Source organism: Danio rerio, chromosome 20, assembly GCF_049306965.1.
Source record: "Danio rerio strain Tuebingen ecotype United States chromosome 20, GRCz12tu, whole genome shotgun sequence".
In the NCBI taxonomy this organism is placed as follows: domain Eukaryota; kingdom Metazoa; phylum Chordata; class Actinopteri; order Cypriniformes; family Danionidae; genus Danio; species Danio rerio.
This window is the reverse complement of record NC_133195.1, coordinates 51030620-51046657: the sequence shown is the minus strand read 5'-3', so window position 1 is coordinate 51046657 and position 16038 is coordinate 51030620. Positions and strand designations below refer to the sequence as shown.

The window sequence follows — 16038 nt, the reverse complement described above, 5'->3', positions numbered from 1 at the left end:
CGATTGTGCTAACTATTCAGTCACATATGCAATATATTATTTTTATGCAATTTATATTGTGACATTAATATGATTTCACAAATTAACTTTAGTAACTATTAGTAAAGATTTAATAGGTTTCCTTTGATTGGGATTTTGTAGTGGGTTCATTTGCATAAAATTTACAAAATTACCATAAAAACTAATTAAAGCATGGATGAAAACTATAGCACAATGATGGAAATTAAATAAACAGCACTTTATGGATTTTGGTGGTGTATTAAGGTACAGAAAATCAATAATCAAATAATAATACTTTTTTTTCGAACTTTATTTTTATACATTAAAACATTTTACAGAACAGAACATTCAGAGACAGCAGCGATTTTTTAAAAAAAAGGACCGAAAAAAAGTAACCTTAGATGTAAATAAAAACAAATTAAAAAAAAAAAAAACATACATTATTTTCAGTTTCAAATGAGCTGGAAACATTATGTCCTGTTCAGATACAAAGTAACAGGTGCCCATTTTTGTTTAAAAATTTTCATTTTCAATTGAAGTTGAGCAGTCATATACTCCATTTTATATAGATTCAAGTTTTTCTATCCACTGTACTATTGTTGGAGGGTGTGCAAATAATAATAATTAATAATTCCCAACATTTATATATCGCTTTTCTGAACACTTCAAAGCGCTTAACACATTTTTGGGGAGGAATCTCCTCATCCACCACCAGTGTGCAGCATCCACTTGGATTACATGACGGCAGGCATTTTGCACCACACACCTGCTGATTGGAGGAGAGGCAGAGTAATGAAGCCAATTGTGATTTGGGGATGGTTAGGAGGCCATGATGGACAGAGGCCAGTGGGCAAATTTGGCCAGGATGCCTTGGTTAAACCCCTACTCTTTTTTTGAAGGACATCCTGGGGTTTTTTTAATGACCACAGAGAGTCAGGACTTCTCATCCGAAAGGCAGCACTCATTGAGCAATACAAAGTCTACATCAATATACTGAGGTGTTAGGATCAGTTGCTTTGAAATGCTTTGAACATAAATAAACTAAAATTCCAAAAATTAACTCTGGGCAAATGTAATATCCTTTCGTTATGTTATGGGCTGTTTTATCACATTGACTTTTATTATTTTATTCAGCTTAAAGTGACATTTAAAGGATTAACTTGGTTAACTAGGTTCATTAGGCAAGTGTTATTGTCATTTTATAATGATGGTTTGTTTTGTAGACAGTCGTAAGCAAATATTTCTGAAGGGGGCTACTAATATTAACATTAAAATGGTTAAAAAAAATAAAAACAGCTTTTATTCTAGAATTTCTCCAGAGTAAAAAATATCACAGGAAATACTGTGATAGGGCAAAATAATTTTTATTGTGGAGGGCAAATAATTTTGACTTGTGTATATGGACAAATGTATATAAGTATTTGAGTTTTAACCTTATATGTCACATTTTATGCAGGGATTTTTTTCATTAATGTGTGTGTGTGTGTGTGTGTGTTTGATTTTTAACTTTCAACTTTTGTTTTAATGCATTTGATACCGCATGGCGAACGGAAAGAAAAACCTCTGCATTTCGTGACTCGGTGGTCCTATCCTAAGGTAATCAAAACAGCTGCCTACATGGTAGACTCTTAATAAGAGTATCATCTTAATCATATCAAAAATCTGAGTATTGGTGTCCATGTAAATGAAGTGCCAGATGAAGTCGCGAGCTGTCACAGACAGCGCATTCCTCTGCCTGTCAGCATGCGCCCTCCAATGTTTCAGTAAGTTTGACGTGTTTCCCTGGTAAATGCAATTTTTAAAAAGTTTTTTGTTGTGTCAGAATCCTTGTGAAATACAGCCATACTTTAGAATGCTTAGTTCAAGCAAATTTGAACGTGATCGTGTGTGTTGAATCTGAAGGGAGTCGCTCCGGCTTCCCTGTCCTGCACGCGTTGTGTGTGTGTGCGTGTGTGTATGTGTGTGTGTGTGTGTGTCTGTGTGTGCGCGTGGATGCACGCGTTTCTTAGCAACAAACCTGCCTAAACGCCGTTGTCCGTAGCCACTAAATCAAACAGTTACGAATTGCTGTGAGATTGCGTTGCACTCTCAGCTCACATCATTCAAAGGAAAAGGTCCACATTGTCCCCTGATAATGTCAACAGACTGGACTGTTTTAGCAACTGGCTGAATGTAAAGGAGGACTAAGCAAAACTGTTTCTACTTTATAATTAATGTTCTCAACTCACAGCAATACAACTTTACAGTGAGTACAAGTTTTTGTATTCAATACTTATTTTATATTTCCAATTATTATATTATATTATTATTATTAATTTTCAATTTTCATATCTGTAATGTCTGTATTTTGAATTTTTTTTGGTTTGTTGTTTACATGAAGAAATCTGTGTTACAAGTTAAACAAAAATTCTAATGAACAATTATATTTTGAATTTAAATAGGTTTTGTTGGCGAGTCAGTGGCGCAGTAGGTAGTGCTGTCGCCTCACAGCAAGAAGGTCGCTGGGTGGCTGGTTCGAACCTTGGCTCATTTGGCGTTTCTGTGTGGAGTTTGCATGTTCTCCCTGCCTTCGTGTGGGTTTCCTCCGGGTTGCTCCGGTTATCCCCACAGTCCAAAGACATGCGGTACAGGTGAATTGAGTAGGCTAAATTTTCCGTAGTGTATGAGTGTGTGTGTGAATGTGTGTGTGGATGTTTCCCAGAGATGGGTTGCGGCTGGAAGGGCATCCGCTGCGTAAAAAAAAAAACTTGCTGGATAAGTTGGCGGTTTATTCCGCTGTGGCGACCCCGGATTAATAAAGGGACTAAGCCGACAAGAAAATGAATGAATAGTTTTTGTCTTGCGTTTACATTAACTTTACATTTGAATAGCCAAAATTACAAGTTTCAGTCTTTTAAATGCGATTAATTGGGATTAATTTTCAAAAAATGTGTGATTAATTAGTTTTTTTTAATCGATTGACAGCACTAATATATATATATATATATATATATATATATATATATATATATATATATATATATATATATATATATATATATATATATATATATATATACATACATACAGACTAATAAAAAAATCACAGCAAAAAAAGTGACAAAATAAGATATATAAGATAAGATAAGATATACTAAAATATTCTGATCCATATACTGATCCATATTCAGATGTTTTTTTTCTGTGTTTTCAGATTTTCATGTGACCTGGATATGGTTTCATGAGATTCACAGCTTTAGATACATGTATGTATGAGTGTGTGTGTGTGTGTGTGTGTGTGTGTGTGTGTGTGTGTGTGTGTGTGTGTGTGTGTGTGTGTGTGTGTATGGGGGGCTTCGGCATGTCAATAATGTCAGATTTTCCAGTGATGGAGGCTTTGCACCGTTCCTCCAGTTGTGTTTATACGCTCCTCTCGTCTCTCTGCCAGCATCACTCTCAGCTCATCCCCATCTCTCTGTCATTCCCCATACATCTCCTCGACTCCATACATTCACTCTACAGTACTGTATATCCACCGGTGGAGTTCAGCTCGCCGCCATTAATTCAACTCGGCTTCATTAAACCTGACCACTGGAGAATAAGAGTCCGCTTTCTGGCCCAGAACCGCGCTGTGTGTGAGGAAGACTGAATTAGTGTTTGCATTTATGTGAGGATTGAGGAAATAATTCATGTGGATACAGTAGGAATGTGTGTGTGAGTGTGTGTTTGGCTCTTGGCAGCTCATTACAGCTCAGCAGGTAATTGGCCAGACAGGTCGCCCCAAGGAACCCTGGGAACAGAGCTGGGGGGCAGGAAATGAGCAGTGACCGCAGCAGACCACTCCAGTGTGTGTGTGTATGTGTGTGTGTTTCATGACCGCACTGGTAATCGTATGGTTAGCGTTCAGTAACTCGAGCATGGCCGCCGCAGTGACCGCTTACAGCTCTGTGATTACACTCATCATACTTAAGTGTTAAGACACACACACTTACTATTCAGCCGGGGTATAAAGGCCTTTTCACAACAATTGTTTAACCCTTGTGTGCTGTTGGGGGTGTTTTCATCCACTCTGGGGGGATTTTGAGGCTTAATTTGTCCACAACGTTCTCTGCTTTAGCAAATGGAATGATTTTGGTAGTGATGTGAGACGTTGCAATGGGTAGCACTGTTGCCACACAGCAAGAAGGTCACTGGTTCGAGTCCCGGCTCGACCAGTTGGCATTTCTGTGTGGAGTTTGCATGTTCTCCCCATGGGTTTCCTCCGGGTGCTTCGGTTTCCCCCAAACTCCAAAGACATGTGCTGTAGGTGAATTGGGTAAACTACATTTTCTGTAAAGTACTTGTGTGAATGCTAGAGTGTATGGTTTTTTCCCAGTACTGGGTTGCAGCTGGAAGGGGATCCGCTGTGTAAAACATATACTGGATAAGTTGGCTATTCATTCCACTGTGGCAACCCTGATAAATAAGGGACTAAGCCGAAGGCAAATTAATTAATAAAAGTGGTCTTTTAATATTGAATAGATGAGCTGTGAGGAGAATAATGTCATATCACTGTACAGATATTAAACACATTTCACTGATTGTTTAGTTTAATGGAAGTTACCATCATATTTCATGCATTTGGGAAAAGGTGGCTAACAAAGGCTCTGCAATTCTGTGATTGTAGAATTTAGCAAATGTTTACAAGCAAATGCAGCTAAATTCAGAGGAGTTTTGTTTATTGCAGTATTTGCCACATATTTTAGATGCATCTTAAATGTGTCATATGTGACAATATGTGGCTTTTATTGTCCCATATGATTTAGAGTGAGAATACTGAGGATTAAAACAGCTCTGTTATACTCAGCTGCTTAAAAACGCAGTATGGTGCACTTATATGAACACAAACAATAATGCTTTCAGATCAATATAGCAGACTACTTGCATAAATACATATAATTAGCTGGCTCTATATATCCCAAAATATCTATATTAATCTATATTATATCACAGTTTAAACCTTACAGCCTTTAAGCTGTCTCTTGTAGTGAGGTTTTGTTTTATTATTTGGGAAAAGGTTAGTTAGTTAGTTAGTTAGTTAGTTGGTTAGTTAGTTAGTTAGTTAGTTAGTTAGTTAGTTAGTTAGTTAGTTAGTTAGTTAGTTAGTTAGTTATATGGCCTTAGTTTAAAGAATTTAAATCCAAATAAATTGAGTTCACATTTTCCTTCTCACCACCTCTTTTATTTCTGTCAAAGTGCAAAAATGAAGGTATTCTGTGATTTTACAGCAATCTAAATGGTTGTTTCTGTGCAAACCCAAAACACAAACAGGTATTAGTGTTTTAAAACATTCAGGGGTCACCTGTTTATGGAATTTTATGAGAGATTTGAAGAGCTTTCTCTTTTGAACGCATAGTATTTTGTTAGAGTTATTGTTGCGCGCCATCTGTTTCGCGCATGCGCACATCGTCTGGCGTTCATTCGGGTTGTTTGCAGTCAGGCTGTGGAGGTGATAAAACCGTCAGGTGTAAGTAAAGTTAATGCCTAAATTGTAGATTTTCCCCTCAGTTTTGTCTATACAGTATGTTTAAATAGATATCAACTGGTATTTTCGACTTTAAGCGGGAAACTCGGGGTTTAGGGTTACTTTGATCACGCAATGTAAGTTTTGAAAGCAGTGGTCAAAACAACGCTGCGTTTTTGAGGTAACGTTAACGTTGGTTCTATATTCGCACATTCGTTCAGTCACAACTTGTGACACGCTCCTTGTTTATTTATTTATTTATTTATTTATTAGCTTGTTTATTAAAGTTGTTTACCACACTACTTCAGGCACGTAGTCAACCTGATATAATTGGTTCTTTATTTTTCAAAATGTAGACCTTTTTAATGAAATTTAGTGACTTTTTACGCACTAATCGTCGCTAGATTAACGTTAGCTTGTTGGATGGTCATCATAACGACACTTTTTGATGTACAAAAATATTTCCTAAAGATTTAAAATAAAGAAACACTAATATGTGCTTTTTATTACATTATATGTCATTAGAAAATAAAAGAAATCTGTTTTAATTTAAAAACTGTACCCTATTGTCATTTATTAGGCAAATAACAAACTGGCCAGCACATTTAACTTTCCTCAGAATTTGAGCTTCATGATTTATATAGCCTCTCTTGTAAAAAAAAAATCATTTGAATATTCATGGATAACAACAACAGCCATAATAGTTTTGAAATTAATTGTAATATTAGCCGCTTCTGGTGGTTCACACCTCTTTATTAATTATTTAAAAGTAAGGTCCAAGATTTAGAATAAAAGGTACTTGTGAAATGTTTTCTCTATTTAAAACAATACAGTTGTGAAAGATGACTTCAGTGATTGTTTTCTTGCACATCTGGATGTTGTACTCATAAAAAATTGTTTGCATTGGACAAAACTGTATAACTGAAGTCACACTGATGTGACAGTCAACAGATGATTCTGCTTAGTCTTAAAGCCTTTTTCAATGTCTTATTTTAACAATTCATGATGGTGTAGCAGTCAAAAAAGGGCAAATAAGCTCATGTCTGTGACAAATTCTGGACCTTTGTCACTGAGGGGCCTTTGTCACCTGAACCCGCTACGAGCCTGTCCTTTGAATATTCGGTCTGAAATCGTAATTAAGTATAACTTCAAAGCAACACGTACCGTTCTATATAATGCACAGGGAATAATGATAGTGAGTGTCTGCTAAGTATTTAAAAATTGCGAAGAATACTTTTATAAAATTATATTATTATGGAGTAAGTCAGAACATGCGAATATAAAACCAACTTTACCCCAATCGCTGTTGTTTGCTCGCCGAACAACCTGAATATGTGTAACAGTAAACCTAAAATGTTGTCAGACGTGATGGAGTGCATCAATGTAAAGTCACATCACTAAACTGATTATCTTGATGTACTTGTTAAACTTGAACATCTCATGATGAAAGTGCTCGAGGGTCGTTCACAACTGACAGCGATTCACAGCGACAAAAACACCGGAAGACATCCGTTATCACACAACAGCTGACGATTCAAGTCGACGTGAACGACAGCGACTGTTAACGGTACGACAAAGTTGAGCTAACTTTACTCAAAGCTAATAAACGGTGATGAGGTCTGGCAACTGCAAATGGGATTTCACATGATCTGCTGTCTCATGCTGTTGCAGACTGGAATAGTTGAATAGGAGCACTTTAAATTGAGGTAAAGTTGGTTTTATATTCGTACATTCTGACTTCTTAATAATATTATTTCAGAAAAGTCTCCTTTACAATTTCTAAACAGGGAAATCTAGGCCTGTCACAATAATAAATACATCGACTTATCACACAACACATGTCCTCAATAATTTTTGGAAATGCAATATATCGCCCATACATAAAAACCAATTATAACCATGTTTTAGCTGATTTTGCAGCCTCTATCTATACTAGAGGTGTCAGTATGGGTAAAACACTGTAGTATTTACTATAAATTACTATAGTATATTTTTATATAGGTGCTGAATGAAAATAGATTGTTTTTACGTTGCACTTTTTTGTTAACATTTATTATTTATTTATTTATTTAGGATATTTACGTTTTCACATTCTGATTCCAAGCCTAATTATTAATTTATTTAAGTTATAAAACTATACCTCAATGTACTTTAAGGGGTAAAAAGTTCAGCTAAAAATGAAGATTTGCTGTTTATTTACTAACCCTCAAGCTGTCTAAGATGTGTTGAGGTAAAGTTGGTTTTATATTTTTACATTCGTTCATTTTTAAACAGTGACTTGAACTTGCTCTCATATTCTTTACCATGCTACTTTGAATATTCGGTCTAAAATCACACTATTTGCACATTTAATTGACTGAGTGTGAACATTGTTGTACTTTGATGGTCACTGGCTGCTAACATGATTTCCCAATTTACAATTAGCAAAGAAGACTTTTCTGAAATTATTTTATTAGCTTAAAGAGAATGTGTGAATATAAAACTTTATTAACCAACTTAATTGATTTGTGTTGGGACAGCATGAAGGAACTGTGTGAAATCCAGCATTTCTTACAGTGTATACGGTTTTATTGCACAGTTTACTATATATAAACATAATAAATCATATGCTTTAGTTTTATGATAATTGAATTAATTAAATTCCTCATTATTCTAATGGAAAATTCTCAATCTTCATACAATTACAGTTGTACAAATTAAATAATATTTTTGTTATCGATTACATAAGTTAGAACAATATCTTTTGCTATTATATTTATTAGTTTATTTTATTTTTAGTATTACAGTAATATTTCTTATACTTTGGTCTTTCTTATAACTTTGTTTTTATGAAGCATACTGACATAATTTCGATATGTACTGTAGATTTGTCTCCTATTTATGGCAAATATTATTTGGATACACAACAGCTGCGTCCCAAATCGCATACTTATGCACTATTCTATGCCATTTTGTAGTATGAATAGTGTAAGTAGTGCGTTCACACTGAAAACACTAAAAATAATAAGAGCACTACAATTACCCGTATGATGCACTCATTCAGCCGCTAAAATGAAGTGTGGAATGATGGACACTTCACGCACTCAACGACCGCAGGTTTGCTTACGTAGCGGAAGGCGCGGAGCTATCGGACGCACATGTTGAATAACTTTATTTATTTTGGATGGTGAAAGCAAAATTCTCCTACGAGAGTGATTATAGCACCTCCCGATGGTGAATGCGGCAATACTCACGGCAGGTATTATTTGATAGTTTGGTCATTTATTTCAATGATTTGGCAACCGTCAAACGTCATCAGGGAAACGGTTTGAATTTCCGCTTAGTAAAAAAACATTAGTGTGCCATTTGGGACAACACTACATACATATACTTTCCTGTTGAGTGTGTAAGTGCATAAGTACATAGTGCATGAGTGCATAGTGTATAGTGTGCCATTTGGGACGCAGCTAACCTCTTCTTCAAGCTATAAATGTTGATAAAGCATCACAGATTCTAGTTTCTCACTACAGAACTTGGCCTGAATTGCCTTTTTCAAATTAATTTTTATTTTTATCAATTACTTCAATTACAACAAGATTTTGTTTTAAGAATTGTTGTTATTTTTGATCATTTATATTTTTATTAGTATTACACTAATATTTCTTATACTTATGCTCTCACTTAAGATCCTGTCTTAAGATGTAGCTTTCTTGAAGCATAGTAACAATTTCAATGTGTACTGTAGCTTTAATTTTTAAGTAATATTTATTTTAATTAATATTTAAATACACAACCTCTTATTCAACCCATAAACTTTGATAAAGCATCACGTATACTAGTTTCTCACTACAGAAGGCACCTGAATTGCCTTTCCTCAAATTAAATCATACTTTTTTATCAATTACATTAATTATAATGAGATTTTTTTTCTTATTATTTTCATTCATTATATTAGTTTTAGAATTAAAGCAACATTTTTTATACTTAACTCTTATTTAAGATCCTTTCTTAAGATTTAACGTTCGTGCAGTAAGCATAGTAACATAATTTCGTTTATGCACTGTAGTTTTATTTTTCTTTAATATTTTGGCAAGTATTATTTGGAAGCAACCTCTTCTTCAACCTATAAACATTGACAAAAGCATCATGTACAGTTTCCCGCTACAGAAGGTGACCTCAATTGTCTCTCTTCAAATCAATACTATTTTATCGATTAATAAAGACAAGTTTTTTGTTAGCATTGTTATTAATTCTTTTTATTTTATTATTACAGTAACATTTCTTATGCTTTGCTCTCATTTAATATTCTTTCTTAAGATGTAACTTTCATGAAGCGTACCAAAATAATTTCCATATGCACTGTACACTGTAAAAAATAAATCCGTTAAATTTACAGTAAAAAAAAGACAGCTGTGGTTGACAGTATTTTACTGTTAGAAAATACGATACCAAACGTGAAATCAATTTCTAATTTATACAGTAAACTACCGTTTTACATAAATTTATAGATGTATTATGTCTGTATTTTAAATTATCTGCACATACACATCTTTAGTTAAACAGATAGACACGTTAGCACAGTCATATGCAGGTGGTGATAAGAAAGTTACATAATGAACCAATACTCACCACAAACAACTTTTTCCACAAGCGTCAGTGTATAGAAGGTGCTTAGTGTCATTCACACAGCTACTAAACACCAGTATGGTAACACGCATAAAAGTAAAGTCATGAAATAAACATTGTTTATCAACATTAGATTTAGAATAAATCTCTAATGTGCATAACTGATGGGGAAACAACTAAAAAGATCCATAGTAATGTCAACAAAAAGCATAAAAGGTTAGTGCCATGCAGGGAATTCTGGGAAAGTCAGTTTACGGTTATTCTCTGTATAAAAGAAGCATGCTGTTAACCAGGTTACGTTTTTTACTGTAGCATTTTTACAGTTTTTAATGTTGAAATCACGAACATTTTTTACAGTGTAGTTTTACTTATTTACTGTTTTTGGCAACTAATATTTGGAAACACAACCTCTTCTTCAATTTATAAATGTTGATAAAGCATAGGCCTGTCTCGATAAAGAATTTTTGTTGTGCAATATATTGTCACAGAAATTGCTGCGCTGAGCAACATTATTGACATTTTGGGATCATTTTATGCCACTGATTATATATGATTGTATAATGGTAGGATCAGAATTTGGCATCAACAGCATGAAACAACATTTTTCTTGAGCATGAAAATGAGTCCACTGTACTCAAATGGCCTCCACAGTCACCAGCTCTCAATTCATCAGAGCACCATTGGGATGTGGTGGAACGGGATATTTGCATCATGGATGTGCAGCTGACAAATCTGAAGCAACTGCGTGATCTTATCATGTCAATATGGGGCAAAATCTAATATATCCAGTACCTTGTTGAATCTATGCCCCGAAGGATTAAGGTGATCTGAAAGCAAAAGGGGGTCCAACCCGGTACTAGTAAGGTGTACCTAATAAAGTGGCCAGTGAGTTTATATATATAAATTAGTTTACGGGAAAAATTATTGCGGTCGTCTCCATGTATTGATTAATAAGTGGATATATTGATTATTATGACAGGCCTATTCAAGCATCATATTTAGTTTCTTGCTATAGAACACAGCCTTTCTTCTAATAATATCGCATAAACACATTGACACACACCACTGTAAAGTGATTCAGTAATGTGTAAACATTTAGATGTCTACCTGAGAGTTCACAACGACAAAGTATCAGAGTTCAACTACAAATTTAGTTGTTTTCTTTCTGGCTTTGAATTCAGTTTAAAGTGCTGCGAAACGCCTTCAGGCATGTGATATGAAGGTCAGGGAGGTGCGGATCTAAAAAAAAGAAGCGCACAATAAGCCACTGTTATGAGTTGTCTTTGGTTTATTGCAGGTCATTATTAAACCGCTGGTAATTAGCTGGCCTGTTTATGTCTGGGAGAGTGACGTGTGTGTGTGTGTGAAGTTATGTGGCGGTGAGAGTGAGATGATAGCGCCGCTGAGAGACGGCGGACGGTGACGGCTTCACATTTAATGAAGTTGAACGGCTCTCGCCCCGGGTCATTTGACTGGGTCATTGTGCTCGTATGTTAATGTGGTTAATTAATAGGAGTGTGAGAGGAGCCGCTCTCCTGTGTGTGTATGTGTGTGGGATATATATCCTGGGGCAATGAGGTCGAGCTGTAGTTTTGGGAATGACTGGTGGTGAGTAGTTAAACTCAGGTAGAGTCTTGGTTTAAATTAATGCACTCTGTGTGTGTGTGTGTGTGTGTGTGTGTGTGTGTGTGTGTCTTTTTCTGCTGGTAATGAGAGTTCCAGTTTTTCCTACAGTGCATTATTATAATTCAGTGTCGAGTTTACTGGCTTGATTTTTTGGAATACAATTTAAAGTTACAAAAAAACACTTTTAAAATGTTTTTGCATGTGTGTATTAGTTTATTTAATTAAAATTTTTTTGCAAATATTTATAAGTATTTGGCACAGCACGGTGGCACAGTGGGTAGCACGATCGCCGCCTCACAGCAAGAATGTCGCTGATTTGAACCCTGGCTGGATTAGTTGGCATTTCAGTTTGCATGTTCTCTCCGTGTTGGTGTGGGTTTCCACCGGGTGCTCCGGTTTCCCCCACAGTCCAAAGACATGCACTATAGGTGAACTGAATATACTAAATTGTCCCTAGTGTATAAGTATATGTTAAAACAAGAATGTATGGGTGTTTCCTGGTGTTGGGTTGCGGCTGGAAGGGCATCCACTGCGTAAAACATATGCTGGATAAGTTGGTGGTTCATTCCTTTGTGTCGACCCCTGTTTAATAAAGGGACTAAGACTAAAATAAAATGAATGAATGAATAATTTAGAAATATATTTGAAGAGTTTAAATGCAAAAACATTTAAATGCCATCTGAAATTTTCTTCTATAATTAGCATTTTTTTCCGACTCCGACTGTGTGTAGTCTCAGCAATCTTACTTTTATAGTGACGAATAAGTCTTTTCATTGCTTTTAGAGAGAAATAAATGAACATAAACATGGGCTGAAAAAAATGGCTTATTTTAGGAGAAAATTTCAGATGGCATTTAGAGGTTTTTGCATCTGAACATTTCATTTAATACCTGTACTGTAATTTTACTCTGTAAGTTTACTGACTTACCAGCCTGATCCCATGTGGAAATGTAAGTATTTTACGTTTTGTCAGTTTAGTGGCTAATTCGTACGAATTCGTACAAGTGCAGTCATACGAAAATGTATTTTAAAAAGGAGGCGTGGCACCCAACCCCACCCCTAACCCCCAACTGTCATTGGGTGGTGAGCAAATCGTACTAAATTGTACGAATTAGATCAGACGAATAAGCCACTAAATCAAAAAGTTACGAATTGACGTGAGATTGTGTTGGACTTACTTAGTAAACTGTAAGCTTACTTAGTCATTAGTTTAAGTTTTGTTAAAATATTTTTTAGAATTAATTTTAAAATAAATGAATTCATTATTTGTATATTTTATTTTTTAGATATGTATAAAATGTTCAATTATTGCTGAAAAAAGTTCAATTTTAAATAGATTTTTATTTTAATGCTTATTTTTTAAATATTAAATATTATTATTATTATTTTTTTAAGTATGGTGCTATATATTTAAAAGATTGCTTCTGTTGTCCCGATTCGTCAGTAGCTTTGGATAATGTTTTTTTCTCTATGAATGCTTAAATAATTAAAAAGAAAGAAATATTTTTAATAAATATGAAAATATACATTTTATATGTTTTAAATGTATATATTTTACTTTTTTTTTAATTTACTATTTATAATTGTTGTTTTTTTCCAGGGTTTTCTCCTTTAATAAATAGGACTGTAGAGAGTATTGACAGGAAAGCATGGGTAGCATAGAGAGGGGAAGGATCGGCAAAGGACCAGAAGGCGGGAATTGAACTCGGGGCCGCCGTGAGCACCGGAGTGCATAAGTCGACGCACTAGCCACTTAATTTTTATTTATTTATTTATATATTTAACTTTAATTTTTAAAATATTTAGATAATTTGTTTTCATAATATTAATTATATTTATATATTAAATATTTTTTTCTTTTTTTTTCACTAGTAAAATTGTATATTATTCATAATAACATTGCCTACAGCAATAACACAATGATAATATTAGATAATTATGAGATAACTATTATCCTAATAAATAATTGTTTAAATATTGTCAGTATATTATAAGGGTACATGCAGACGTATGTGGAAGAACTTTTAAGTTTTTCAGTAATATTTCAGTGTTGTATTGTATGCCGTTACAAAATTAGCGCACTTAAGCTCTGTTTTCTTTAAAAATCAACAATCTTCACTGCCTGAATAATATATACGATATAAAGTGGATCAGAACGTACAAAAAGCTCTACATTAAATTATATTTTTCCACACCATGTCTTTTAAATATAAACGTTTATTTTACTCCAGTCTTTTCAAAGAAGTTTCTGCGCTAGCCTGCTGCTCCTGACAGGCACATGCGTGTAAATGGCTCTTCATCTTGTTTTACCCTTGAACAACGAAATGAGTGCTGAAGTCTATTTAACTGATTATATTGTAATAACATTACAACATCGATGCTGTAAAAGGAACTGTATAATATTCACATGAACCGTTAACCAGAAATTTATCGGTATGGGAAGAAACACTATCTGTGCATATAACCTATTGAGCGAGAGTTCATTTATGATTTTAGTAGCTCATTTGTATTTAAAGAAAGCAAATGTGTATCGCTAAAATGTTAATGTTAGTGTAATGTTAGTATCACTAAAACAAATATTGTGGCTCTTTCCAACAGGTTTACAGGAGCTTTTCTCTGCCGTCTGTCATTTAGTAGTCAACAAACAGATACTCCAGCCTCAAACTGTTGGTTCACCCAAAGTTTCTGCATCAGGCAAGTCATGGTAACCCAAGAACGAACACCATATTTACCAGCAGAAGTTACCCATTACAACTTTAAAGGCAGCAGGTAAGTGAAATACCCACACACTTACCCTATACTGCTAATTCATCAAAATTCAGATGCACTCCTCAAAACACACACACACATACACACAAAAACACACACGACCTGTTTGGAGTCTGCTAATGTAGCTAAGTGTTGTACAAAAATCCACTTTCCATGTGTCCGCCCAGATGCTTCAGGCAGAATTGGTGTACGCGCGTGTGTGGGAGACAGATGTAGAGTGACAGGTTGGGTAGATTGGCCCATGAGCAGTAGTCGCCTGTGGCACTGACATCACACACACATACAACACGCTCAGCTTGACTGTGGGCGATTGTGTGTGTCGAGTGGGAGGATTCGCCACCGCACGAAAAAAACACATAATGAAGCCTGACACTGCTGCTGGGGAGAGGGAGGAGCCTTAAGTAGAACCGCCCACTGCATGCTGAGGGGGAGGGGCTTCATTTAGAGCCACCCACTAACACACTGTTGGTGCTCTCCAATTCACCTACTTATACTACATAACAGATGAGTAATCTGTTATGTGGTATAAGATCTGGTAATCTTTGTGTAACAGATGAGTATGAAAGTTTTAGGAAATATTACTTTCTCATTTATGGACCGTTCCGCTACTTAGTTACCTGCCCTGTCAATCATTATCCACATTTTTTCATATTTAATTCTATACCATGTTGGAGAAGCAGGTTAATCAGTAAATATATCTGAAATCTGACTGTTTGGCACTATAACGGAAAATTAGCATAGATGGTAGCAGGGTAAATATTACTTCTGTCCCAGTCTAAAGATTTCCTTAGTCGATCAGTAATCGTTCATTATTTGCTTGTTTTTTTTAATTAATTTTATTAGGCCTGCTTGAGCAAGTATGGGGGAAGCGGTTTGAGTGTAATGGCTGAGAAGAAATGTCATTTTTAACCACGATACTGGAAAAATCTGACATTGCAATATTTTGTTTTGCCACAATACATACTGCGATATGGATAACATTTCACTTGATGATTTGAATAGCTCTGTTTGGAAAAAAGGCATTAATTTAGATCGACTGAATCGACGGGCATGATCTAGTCTTTTTCCATGCATTGTATCTGCATAAAATATAACAAATTGCAAGCAAAAATAAATAAATCAGCTGTTCTTTATGGTTTTTCAAGGGATCAAACTAAAGTCAAGTACATTAATTGAACAATTGAATGTAAAATAATATGGCCATTAGGGGTGTAACGATACACTAAAGGCACGGTTCCGTTTGGTTCATGGTTTTGGAGCCACGGATCGGTTCTCGGTTACCATTGTCCCCTTACTCTTGAGTTGAACTAATTTTTGTTTGATACTTTGTTTGAATTTGCTACTTTATTGTATTCTTTTTATTATTGTAAATGTTTCTCTTTTTTGTATATATTTGGGCATTATTCTGGTTTCACTTTTGTACATTAAATACTTTTATTGGCAGTTCGGTTGTCAGTGTGAAATTGTGAAATCACCACACCTTTTAAATGTTATTCCTTATGAGTAAGTTTCGTGAAACAGTTACGACAGATAGTGTGCGCTTTGTCTACGACACCA

At 35.0% G+C, this 16038-nt stretch overlaps 1 protein-coding gene across 32 annotated transcripts in view; it reads left to right on the top strand.

Annotated features, from left to right (window-relative positions):
* The window catches only part of tfap2d (transcription factor AP-2 delta (activating enhancer binding protein 2 delta)), a 212742-nt gene that overhangs the window by 71664 nt on the left and 125040 nt on the right, over positions 1-16038 (top strand). For 26 of the 32 annotated variants that reach the window (XM_068215526.2, XM_073932930.1, XM_073932931.1 and 23 more), the window contains exons 1-2: positions 5438-5485; positions 14311-14481. The gene's annotated coding sequence lies outside the window, so the exon portion shown is untranslated. Of the gene's footprint in view, positions 1-5437; positions 5486-14310; positions 14482-16038 lie in introns of those variants that run through there. The other 6 variants (XM_073932955.1, XM_073932949.1, XM_073932956.1 and 3 more) reach the window with 1 other exon arrangement.